At 38.0% G+C, this 13057-nt stretch overlaps 1 long non-coding RNA gene and 1 pseudogene across 1 annotated transcript; both read left to right on the plus strand.

The window, feature by feature from the left end:
* LOC116724903 (NACHT, LRR and PYD domains-containing protein 3-like) overlaps window positions 1-13057 on the plus strand; it is a 139601-nt pseudogene that overhangs the window by 56404 nt on the left and 70140 nt on the right.
* On the plus strand, window positions 831-5685 carry LOC116724679 (uncharacterized). The gene is made up of 2 exons (XR_004340235.1): window positions 831-880; window positions 4855-5685. It is a non-coding gene; the product is annotated as an uncharacterized LOC116724679 (long non-coding RNA).

Below are 13057 nucleotides of genomic sequence, written 5' to 3' on the forward strand. Positions count from 1 at the left end.
TTCCCGGCTGGGGTCTTTCTGCACGGAGTTTGCATGTTCTCCCTGTGCATGTGTGGGTTTTTTCCGGGTTCTCCAGCTTCCTCCCACAGTCCAAAAACATGACTGTTAGGTTAATTGGTCTCTCCAAATTCTCCCTAGGTGTGTGTGTGTGTGTGTGTGTGTGTGTGTGTGTGTGTGTGTGAATGTTTGTTTGTCCTGTGCGTCTCTGTGTTGCTCTGCGACAGGCTGGCGACCTGTCCAGGGTGACCCCGCCTCTCGCCTGGAACGTTAGCTGGAGATAGGGACCAGCACCTCCCGACCCCATTAGGGACGAGGGTGTAAGAAAATGGATGGATTGATGTTTCAGTTTATATATTGGTGAATTGTCTCACTGGGGGGGATGTGTAAAGGAGACAGAGACTTACTTCAGCAGCTGAACATTAATATTACATATAAAAGCAGCAAAACTTCTCCTCTTTATGTTAAAATATAAATTGTACTAATTTAGCTATTTGTGGAATTTTATAATTCTATTTCTAGCCTCCTTGTTGCCTGTAGTTCTGTCCTTTAAGGCTGGAGGCCCAACTATAGAATGAACCATTTCACAACAAAAGGCAACGTAAATATGTGTAAAATAAGATGGTTCCTTCTCTGTCCAAGAAAAACATAGAAAAATAAAATTTTTTAAGAAGTGATTAATAACAGATTTTTCTCTCTGTCTCCTCAGACTGAGTTACTGTAACCTCTCAGAGAGAAGCTGTGAAGCTCTGTCCTCAGTTCTCAGCTCCCAGTCCTCCAGTCTCAGAGAACTGGACCTGAGTAACAACAACCTGCAGGATTCAGGAGTGAAGCTTCTCTCTGCTGGACTGAAGAGTCCAAACTGCAACCTGGAAACTCTCAGGTAAAATGTTCTCAATCCTGGTGAAACCAGATTTCTGTCTACTAGCTCCTAGCAGCAGTGATGGCATAGTTACTTTGAAAAAGTAACTTTAATCTGATTACTGATTACTCCTTGAAAAAGTAACTCAGTTAGATTACTGATTACTTGATTTGCAAAGTAACTAAGTTACATTAAAAGTAACTTTTTTAGTTACTTTCAGCAGCTGTTAACAACAACGCTGTGAAAATGACATTGATCTTTACCAATACTTAATTGTAAGCTATTTTATAATGGTAGCATCAACAATGTGTCTCCACTTATAAGGTTGAACTGAATGGGAGATTTTTTAATGGTTACAGTACAAAAAAAACGTTAGTAATTTGTGTATGTTTTTGTGTGTTCCACTATTGTCTGGAAAACTCTAAGAAGGATTTTAACCCCTCTCGACCCCACCAGCCTCCAGGTTGTGCGTTACGGCCCTGAGTTTGGTGTCAGAGCACAGAGCTCCTCCTGTGGCTCCACAATTCAGATGGCTCCTGCAAAGATTTGTGACACTTATGGTATTATTAATAATTATAATGGCATTTAGTTGCACAACTTTACGGACTCATTCATTCGTGGCTGTTTTCACGTTTATTGCGCTGTTCAGATTAGTCTCGATGTTTCCAATGTTCTGGATAGCTCAACGTGATTGACAGGTAATATATTAACTTGACATTAACAAAGACACAGCGGGACGGATCAACCAGGAAATGATGGACAGGGAGAGCCTGACTAAAACTAATTGGAGGTCGGACACATTCTGGGGTTTATTTCTGCTTATTTCCAAGCCCAAATGAGTAACTTCACGTTAAAAAACGAGCCCAAAAAGCGCAACCCACGACTCAATAAATTTGCAAGCGACTTTAAAAAAAAGAAGGCCACAGCTGCTTATAATAATCGGACTTGGCGACAGAAACTCAAAATAGTTTCTGTTTTTCTACCAACAAAATGCGCGTCTCCCTCTTCCCTCCATTGTTTACATTTCTGTCGCTGCTGATACTGTCGCATAAAAACGGCAATGACTTGACAAAACGTGTAGAGGAAATAAAATTAATTTCCAAAAGAAAATAGTAACACTCAGTAACTCAAAGTGATTTCGATACATAACTGTAGTCTGACTACTGGATATGAAATAGCAACGCGTTAGATTACTTGCTACTGAAAAAAGTGGTCCGACGTCAGTAACGTGTTACTGACATCACTGCCTAGCAGAGATACATTATACTGTCAAAAGTATTTGACCACCCATCCAAATGATCAGAATCAGATGATCCAATAACTTCCATGGCCTCTAGACATGCAGCCTACTTTTTACAAACAATTGTGAAAGAATGGGTTACCCTCAGGAACTCAGTGAATACCATCAACAGGATGTGCAACAAGTGGCATCCTATCACTAACATGTGGCTAACAAATCTCCACACATAAACGTTGCTGGTTTTCATTTACTCCAGGCTGAAAGGACCAAGAAGAGAGGTATTTAGAAAGGCGGCGGTCATTCTTCCATTGATAGTGGAACTCTGGATAGATGACAGATTGCTGCATCCTAGGTGCACAAATGAGCATTATTGCAGATCCTTCATGCTGCAGTTGTTAGACTTTCTAACAAGAACTGCTCCTAACAAACTCAATAATTATTACATCCTGGCTGTTATATGGTATAACTTTAACTGTTATAACTTTTTACATTTCTTTTAAATTGGCTGATGGACAGGAAGTTAGACTGTTCAGATAAATTACATTAACAGATATTATTGGCAATGAAGAGATATGGCTGAGAGCAATTATAGATTCTAGAATAAGTGGAAATGTTTCAGTAACAGGAAGAGGATGAGCAACATGTTAAAATAATCATCTATATTCAGAGAAACAAGTAGAGGAATTTATCTAGAATATATATAATATAAAGTCAGAACCTTCTTGAAATTCACTGTTATACAGACCACAAGAGATCTTTTAAACTAAACAGTCATTAATATCTGAAATAACCCTTTGAACAATTTGAATTAATATGAGTCACAAGATTTTATTTCCTTTCGGGATCAATAAGCTGTTTTTTAATTTAAATTTGAGTGTACAGTGAACCCTCGTCATTCGCGGGGGTTGCGTTCTGAAAAGAACCTGTGATAGGTGAAATCCGTGAAGTAGTTATCTTTATTTTTACAATTATTATACAGCATAATTAAATACTCTACTTTGAAACCAAGCCTAAGCATTTTTTTAACAAATAGAACTCTTCCTTACTAATAAGTACAGTAAAATAATCATTTTAATCACCAATACAAAGTACAGTAAGACAAAGTGTGACTCGCGTATTTCACTGTTCCTCTGACTGTGACGCTGCGGCCTGACTCCGCTCTCTAGTGTCTGTTTCTTCTAAAGCCTGCGGTGCAGGTGTGTTTTTTCAAGAGAAGAACATAGTTATCTGTAGTTGTTGTCGCCCCTTTTTCTTCTGGGCAAAAACATTTGCAAATATTTCACAAGCTGTATTACGTACATTTAAATGCCGTAACGTTATTAACGTTACAGGTAGAGAAGAAATGCGGAGACTGTTTAGCCAATCAGGACGCAGAACACAATGCAGTGTGAAAAAAATAACTGCACAAAAAACTCCGCGAAGCATCGAGGCCATGAAAGGTGAACCACGTTATAGCGAGGGTTCACTGTATCAGTAGAAAGAATAATAAATAATTAGACATGAAAGAAGAGATAACTATTATGAACGTTGTATTAGAATCAGTATGAGCCCCACTGCTGCCTGAATCCGACGGCCAACTGCTGCCTTATTTGTTCGTTCTCTCACTCTTTTATTTTACCAAGACTGCCAGAACCACTTTGTGTCCAGACTTGGGTTTAATAAAACCTCTTTGTTAAAAACATCATCTGGTCTGGACTTTGTATTTTGTGAGTTCTGTGTGATGACATGAGGATCGTAACATATTGGTGGCCCAACCTATTCCAACAAAATGTTTAAAACATATTTGGAGGGCCGTTCAATGTTGTGATATTTATGAATGCAGTTTTAATTGTGGTGACGTCTGAAAGTGTGTTTTCCATGTGTTTAGTAAAACTTTAGTGTCAGGTTGGCGGGGTGTTTTCAGAACTTTTTCATTTAAATACTGGGTTAAATTTCCCTGAATTTAATGTTTGGCTAGTGCTTGTTTTTGGATTGTTTTAGGAGCAAATTTGTTTCTATGTTTTCCCACATTAGTTTTGTTGTAATTTTTTTCTCAAATAAAAAAAGGATTTTTTTAATACAAACCTTTTATTGAGCAATTTGATTCTCAGGCTTCATTGGACTCTTTCTGTTAAAACTGACATGTGATTAATTTAGTTCATAGAGGAATTTAATATTTCTCTTGCCAGCCTCCTTGTTGCCTTTAGTTCAGTCCTTCATGGCTGGAGGCCCATCTATAGACTGAACCAGTTCACAACAAAAGGCAACATAATTATATATAAAACAGTCCCTTAAATCAGTAAAGAGGAACATTGTTGACTGGAAAAAAGACACATTTTGAAGAATTGTTTAATAACAGATTTTTCTCTCTGTCTCCTCAGACTGAGTTACTGTAACCTCTCAGAGAGAAGCTGTGAAGCTCTGTCCTCAGTTCTCAGCTCCCAGTCCTCCAGTCTCAGAGAACTGGACCTGAGTAACAACAACCTGCAGGATTCAGGAGTGAAGCTTCTCTCTGCTGGACTGAAGAGTCCAAACTGCAACCTGGAAACTCTCAGGTAACTCTGGGCACTTGACAAATTGCTGCATCTTAGGTGCAAAAAGAAACATTATTACAGATCCCAGCAGTTGCTTGGCTTTCATATTTATTACACATGTTACAAATCCATCCATCCATCCATCCATCCATCCATCAGTTCATTCCTTGGGTTCTACCTCAATGTTCTCATCATATGATGAATTGTGTGCCTGCAGCTTAGGTTTTTTGTTTGTGCTGCAGAGCCACAGCTAACAGCTAGCTCCTCACTTCAGCGGCTCTAACGGAGCCTGTGCCGTTCAGCTGCTGTTGCTCCTCCTACACTTTGGACTGAACCATTGTTCTAAGAATGGTGGGGGGGTTCCTTAAAATTAATTCTTGTTCTTTTCTTAGATGAATGGCAGATTTACTTTGTTCTTTGTTTATATTGCATTTTTATATTGATATTGTTTAAATGCAAAGGTTTCTTTCATGATTTATTTGGGGGGACAATTCCAAGATTGTGGGGGTCCGGACCCCCCGACCCACCTGGGATTTACGCCCATGTCCATACAGGTCAGCCTGTGTCCAGTTTGAGTGAAAAGAGGTGCAGGTGATCCAGGCTTCAGAGATCAAGCAGTGGCAGCACGAGGCAACATGTAGAGGCACCAGCTGTGTGATTGGTCCACTCTCCTGGTTTTAAATGCATCAACTATAAAAATATCTATAGAAATAAATCTGCTCCACCAGGCCAGTGAAACGATCAGAGCAACAAAGACTCTTGCAATCCAGCTTTGTAAGAAAAAAGAGCATTATTGCAGATCCTTCCTCCCAGGAGTTGTTAGACTTTCTAACCAGAACTGCTCCCAAAAAACTCTTACATATGATTATAAATTGCTCTACTCAGCTGCGCATTTTTTCAAACTGATTATTGTGTTTTTATTAAATGTACAGCATTATTATTCCTCTATTGTAAATGTGTCCTTACTCTACAGCCTCCTATTATTATTATTTTTACCTTTTCTTCAATGTTTTATTTTTCCATTTACCTTAAACTTGTTGCTGGTAAACCTGAACTTCCTGCTGTGGAAAAATGAAGGATGTTTCTGTTCTGATCTGTTCTATAAGTGACAAAAGTTGATTTTTATTACTCATAAAATGGAATTAGAGTTTTATTACTATTTCATTTTAGTGACAATTTAATTTATTGACTTTTTTCCTCTTGTGAAAATGATCAGTTCAGACCTTGGGTTCTACATCAATGTTCTCATATCCTCATCATGTGATGAATTGTGTGTCTGCAGCTTATCAGGCTGTTTGGTCTCAGAGGAAGGCTGTGCTTCTCTGGCCTCAGCTCTGACCTCCAACCCCTCCCATCTGAAAGAGTTGGACCTGAGCTACAATCATCCAGGAGACTCAGGAGTGAAGCTGCTGTCGGCTGGACTGAAGGATCCACACTGGAGACTGGAAGCTCTCAGGTATGGAGGAACCTGCTGCAGGAGCAGAGAAGGTCTGATAGAGGAGGAAGAGGGAGAAATGTCTTTAGTCAGTCTGCTGGGAAACATTTAGTTTGAAGCTGAATGTTTAATTTGATAATTAAATATTTAGACGCCTCATCTGGAGGCAGAGATCATTACCCAGTTTTCTGGAATATTCTCCAGACTAAGAACGGCTCACAAGGAAAATTAAAGAGTGGGATGGGTTTAATAGTTTAATAGGGACTCTGACTAAATTAATAAAAGAAGTTCAGTTAGATTTCCATGATGATCTACTGATGACAGAAAGGACTTTAAAACAATATTTGATGGAGCTCCAGACCAATCAGCCCCAAGAAGCAAAGATGAGAAGAAAAGTAACTCCATGTTGGTCAGATGGATGTTTAAAAGTTATGGGAGAGAAAAATAAACAACTTTAGATTTTAAACAAAACTCACAACTTTCAGGATTTAATAAAATATAAATTACATAAAAAGTGAAGAAAACTATTCATGAGGCAAAGAAAGAAAGTGAGATTTTTAACAGTTTCATCCATTTAGTAGTTTGATCTCCACCAGGGGGCGACATCTGGAAAATGATCCAAAGAATGAAAGGAATCAGGAGAGAATGGAAATCCCTTGTTTTCCAGAGGAAATGAAGAATTGCAGTGAATGATGGTGAAAAAGTAGAATTGTGCTCTGCTGACTGTGGTAGAAATGAAAAACAATAATAAGACCTTTTAGACAGATCCAAGAAAAGACTAATGTGTTTAGGTTTTCAGTAGTTGGGAAAGCTTTTGGGATTGTTCAATAAAGTTTGGGAAAAATTCCCAACGTCTTGGAAAAAGGCAGAGACCCTTCATGTTGGAAAACCAGGGAAATATCCATCTGACCAATCAGATTCCAGATCCACAGCTATGACGTCACATTGAGGATAAATAATGTAATCGTAATAAGAGAAAGAAAAACATTTTATTGATAAAGTAGAGGGATGATATCAGCCCATCAGATGGTTTAGAAGAGGGAGAGGAAGCATCATGGGACTGCAGAGGTCCTTCACCTGATCCTGGTTGTTGGGACAAGAACTTTGTTACTGAACTTAAGGACATTTTTCATGTTTCTGTACGTAACTAGATTTAATGGTGGGAACTTTTACTCCTCTACATTTTACAGTATCTGTACTTTCTACTTCACTACATTTCTATAAAGCGTTGCGTTACAAGTTACATCCAAGTCGCTTTGCGCTTTTTGATTTGTTGGTTAGTTTGAAAGTAATCAATGATTCTGGTGCCGCCTTTGCCTCCCTGATATCATGAACTGCTAGCTTTCAAACATTCACCATCAAATCTGAAAAACATATCGAGGAAAGTTAAGCTGCTAAACGCTGTCTGAGTTTTGGGTGTTAAACTGATTTAGGTTAGAGAAGTTTTATGTAATCTTACCAAGCTTCTAGTTTAAATCGACTGCAATAAATAAAACAATTAAATAGTTGTAAGCAGCTGAACTGGCAGTAACATTGATTACTGCGGTCGGGGCGCATGGAGCGCAGCGTCTCCTGCCATGAATGTCCCAGTAACGTTAAACTCCTCCACATCCTGGTTACTGAATTAATGTGAATAATCTCCATCTCATATTTACATTTACAGTCATATTTCATTGTAAATGTGTGCTGGATTCAGGATGCTGCTTCTTCTTCTTGGTCTCATTGTAAATGTGTGCAGCAGCGCCACCTGGTGGTGTTGGTTGGTAGAGGAAGTGCTGAAAGGTTGGAGGTGTTTGTCAGAGGTGTGTGATGATGGAAGCCTCTCCCTGGTTTGTGAGTCTGAGCTCAGAGATCAAATCTTTGATTCTTGTTGAACTCTTTGTTGAATGTGATGCAGCTTCTCCTTTTTAATGTTTGTATTTCTGGATATTACAGTGAGGCCACAGCAGGTTTTCAGCAGCAGGGCTGTTTAGTGTTTCATTCCTTCATCTGTGTGTGGGAGTGTGGATGGAACAGGTATCCAGGTGTTGTGTCAGAGTTTAGATTGATTGTATTTTAATGCTGATTATTAAATCAGGTTGAGCTTCCAGAAATGTTTCCTTAGTTTCCTGATGTCCTTTTAGGCTTCAGTGAGTTTCTTCAGGTTGTTACTGAGGGATTTCCTTTCTCCTCTCTGTTGGAGCTTTTCCTGTGTTTGGAGAAATGAGTTGTGCTGCAGCAGCACCAACTGTCCTTCCTACATCCACTGCAGTTTGCAATCCAAATGTTGGACTGTTCCTGTCTCAGTGGAGGACAATGTGTGTCTGAGAGACATGTAATGTCCATGTTTGCTGCTGAAAGAGACTGATGGTCTGACCCCCCTCCTCCTTTCAGGGTGGAGCCTGCTGGAGTCCCATTCTTGACACCAGGTCTGAGGAAGTGTAAGTGTGTTTTTCATCTGATTCATGACAACAAAGCAGCTCACATTCAACCATCTTCAAACTGTCACATCACTCATTCAGGAGTCATCATCAAAGTGTCAATAAATGATCAATAACTGCAGCTGGATTGTGTTTGTTCTCTCCATCAGATTCCTGTCAACTCACCATCGACACAAACACAGTGAGCAGAAAACTCAAACTGTCTGAAGACAACAGGAAGGTGATACATGTGAAGGAGCTTCAGTCATATCCTGATCATCCAGACAGATTTGATTACTGGCCTCAGCTGCTGTGTAGAACTGGTCTGACTGGTCGCTGTTACTGGGAGGTCGAGTGGAGAGGATTAGTTTATATATCAGTGAGTTACAGAAGAATCAGGAGGAAAGGAGGCAGTGGAGACTGTTTGGAGGGAGGGAATGATCATTCCTGGAGTCTGAGCTGCTCTGATCTTGTTGGTTACTCTGTCTGGCACAATAGCATAGAAACTCGTCTCTCCTCCTCCTCTGTCTCTAACAGAGTAGCAGTGTATGTGGACTGTCCTGCTGGCATTCTGTCCTTCTACAGAGTTTCCTCTGACTCACTGATCCTCCTCCACACCTTCAACACCACATTCACTGAACCTCTGGTTCCTGGATTTGGGTTCTGGTACAGTTCTGGTTCCTCTTCAGTGTTTCTGTGCTGAGTTGAGTCTAAAGATTTTCCTCCTGTCAGAGAAACTCTCTCACTGTTGAACAGATAGTTCAGTCTCTACAATCTATTTCTTGGTGAAACAATTCTGATTGAGTCCTTGGAAACTTTTTCTTCTTCCAGTCCTTTAAAGATGGAAGCTGGGATTATTCCAGGATCCTCATGTTTTCCTGTCTGTTTCCAGTCAAAGCTTCACACTGAATATCAAGATGCTGTTTCTCTTATTTTTTCCTTCCATTCATCAGATTTCATTGAAATGTTGATCAGTTTTTCTCAATCACTGATCATTTTCTGTTTCTATCAGCTCCTATTTTTCTCAACATGTCAGATTTGAATATTAAATCTTCCTTTTGTAAATTTGCTGCAGTTTTTCTTCATGTGTTTTAAATAAAAACATTTTTCTTCTGCATTTGGTTCATTTGCTGCTCATTCTGTTCTTTTCCTGCTCAAATTTAAATATTTGCATTAAAAAGATTTTTTCATCAACTCTGCCTTTCAGAAAGTCCTGATTTAAAGTAAAACATTCCCATCCCATGAAGGTCAGAGGTCAATGCTTTGAAGCCTAAAGTGGGAAAATCTTCATATTTTCTGTTTCATTCAGAACTTCTACCTGAAATTTTTGTCACATCATTAATAGTTGTAATTCTCCTTCTATTAAAGTGTTGCTGCTCCAAACTGACCAGATCAAAATAATGTATCAGCAAATAAAGAAAATGTTAACAAATTAGATTCATTGCATAAATCATTTATGTAAAGTAAGAAAAGTTTAGGACCCAGTTCTGACCCTTGTGGTTTTCCACAGGTAACTTCTAGTAAATCAGAATTCATATTATTTGTACATTTTGATGTCTTGAGTAACTTTTACCCAGGAATGTGAAAAGCCTCATGATTCAGAAATAAGAAAGAGAATTATATAAAAATATATATTGGAGACAGTTTCATAACTTAATATTCAGAAGTTTGCTTCCATCTCCTCAGGTTTTGTCAGAATCTCCTTCAGTCTAATTTGGGTCAAATGTTCTGGTTTCCTTCCACAAGGTTCTCATGATACATTATTTTCCTCTCTTCTTCCTCCAACATGGTGCAGACATGGCACATTAAACTGAGCCATGTCTGCTGTTGGCAACAGCAGCTAAAAAAGATTTGCAGAGAGGTAGAGGAAGCTGCCATCAGCTGCTGCACTTCTACTATCAGTCCACTAGATGGAGACATGGAGCAACATTTACATTCACTGATTCAACCTGAACAACAGGAAGTATTTTAGTTCACAATCATTAAACTCTACAAGTGGAGAAGATTAACTGTTTAATAATCTGACTGAATCAAACTCATTTTAACAATATTTATTTTATTTTGAAAGGGAGCAACAGGAAACTGTTGATTCTGACTTTAATGGTGGAGACAAGAATTTGATACCAGGGAACAAAAATATGAAGCAGTTTGTTCAGAGAAGAAAACAAAGAAACATCAGCTGTTCATCATGTTGTTTGATTCCAGTTCATCAGTAATCTAATAATCCTGTAGATTAACTTTCTAAAGGAAGAGAGATTAAACTTTGAGTTCAAATCATGGGGAACATTTTCTCCAAACATCAGAGAGAAGAAACAAGCAGGAAAGTTCCTGAAGAAAAAGTTCAACTAGGAAATAAAACAAACTTACAGTTTGTTCAAACGATCCAAACAGATGAAGAAAAGGATTAATCTTTCTCTGATCACTAAACAGAGTCTCACTTTTTGTTAAAGATCATTTCCACCACACAGCCATTGCACAGAGCATACAGAGATAAAACCAGCTGACCAAATGTGCTGTAGCTAAAGTGGAAGACTTCTCATGCCAGGCCGTAGCAGCACCGGTACTGTGGGTCCAATCAGCTGATTGTTTCAGCTACAGGCTGAACTTTATGTGCTGCTGTGAACAGTTTGGTGTCTCCATTGGTGGACTGATGGGAAAACTGAGAGCATCAATTTACTGGACCGAACTGGAGATTGATAAAACACGGAGTGGAGTTTTCTTCTGTGCATTTTTGTGCCATAAATGGATTGGAAACCAAATCTGGAAAGAGTTTGACTGGAAAGTAAAAACCAGATTTAATAGAACTCCATTAAAAAGTTTCATTTCCAGGATTCCAACCACAGATAGATGTTGGAGGAATTTGTGGAATGGTCGGTCATCACACACGTCTTCTGGGACTGACCACAAATAAAGACCTTCTGGGAGGAAATGAAACAGGAGATTGAGGACATTCTAAGGACAGATCTCCCCATGGAGCCTCTTCTATTTCTGCTGGACATAAACACCAAGGATTTACTCACTAAAGATCAATGTTACATATTGTTGCACCTTCTACTACTAGTAGCAAGAAAGACAATTACACTAAACTGGATTAAATCCTGTTCACCAACTGTTGCTGAGTGGAGAAAAACTGGAACATGACAACATGATGGAGCGTCTGACTGAACAACTAGACATGAAAATAGATCATTAAATATGTAGTTTAGAAAATAAATATTGGATTTGAAAATTAAATGTTTAGTTTGGAAAATACATTTTCACATTTTTTCTCTATGACATGATGAATAAACTAAAATACTGTTCTTATTTAATTAAGAATAATTAATTTTTTATTTTTTTTACATACTTACCAGTTTTTAGTGTTTTTCTTTTATTTTTAAAGGTTAATCTTTTTTAAATATGTTTTGTACACCAATGTTAAATTTCTGGAAAGTCTAATAATTATTATTGTCAGGTTTGACACCTATTAAAGACAAGTTGAACAACACAGAAAAGACAAGAGAGTTAGATTCTTTTGTACTCGCGAGGAGAACGGACAGAGATGTGTTTACAGTTACAAATCTCCAACCGTTCTGAAACACATTTGTCCGCTCCTCTCTTTTTATTATCTTCGGAGTCCCTATCACAGAGAGCACTGCAACTCTAAAGGGTGGGGACAAAGCATTTTAGTTGCAGTGCTAAATGACAATCACTAACTAAACACATGTTATCTTGCATTAGAACACAGAGTAAAAACAGAACAGGTCGTATATCTTCAAGGCGACGATTCGTCAGCTATCTAACAGCTCAAAGGAAGAAGAAGTCCTGGTGAGCAATGAACCCCGTGAGCCCAGTTATCACTGCTTCTCTTCAGGAAGGCCCTCTTGTGAAGACGGAGATAAAGTAGATCAAAACATACAGAAACAGTCTTTATGTTTAGAGAAAAGAAAACAATCATGGAACATCAAATATGAAACACTATTGTTATAAAGGAAACAACAAATATATGATAATATATACATTTCACCTAACAATTATAAACTAACAGCTGCCATCATAGGTGGGTTTAGTACCCAGATGTGATTCTCTAATGACGTATCACATATATATTTCAATATATTGAAATATAGTTCAATATATTTTTATTAAGTAACTGTGCAATAAACTACACAAGTAAGAGTAACAAAGTATTTGGTGAAATGGCTTTTATTAACTACTGTTTTACTGATCATAATGTGCAATGTAATATTACCCATTTATTTCAGCAGACATGAATAAAAATGAAGTTATGTGCACTGTTAGGTATTTTAAAACCATTAGTTAATACCTGCCCTTGGCTGTTTGAGCAATATCACTTTTACAGTTTCTAATAATTTATTGCAGAATATATATTTGTTATGTGTAAGCCATTGTGACTTGTATAATTAATTGTTAAATCCTACAAAACAGTAACAATAATGTTAAAAAATCTACAGTGATTAATTTCAAACATGCCTTTTTTTCTACCAATCATTTGTATATTTCCTGATGTGTAATAACATTTTTTTAATGTTAGTAGCTATTACGTTGTGTCCTCGCTCTATTTTGAGTGGGAATTAACCATGTCTCGTTTAAACTTATCTGCAAAGTATA

Source organism: Xiphophorus hellerii, chromosome 8 (assembly GCF_003331165.1).
Source record: "Xiphophorus hellerii strain 12219 chromosome 8, Xiphophorus_hellerii-4.1, whole genome shotgun sequence".
Classification (NCBI taxonomy): Eukaryota; Metazoa; Chordata; class Actinopteri; order Cyprinodontiformes; family Poeciliidae; genus Xiphophorus; species Xiphophorus hellerii.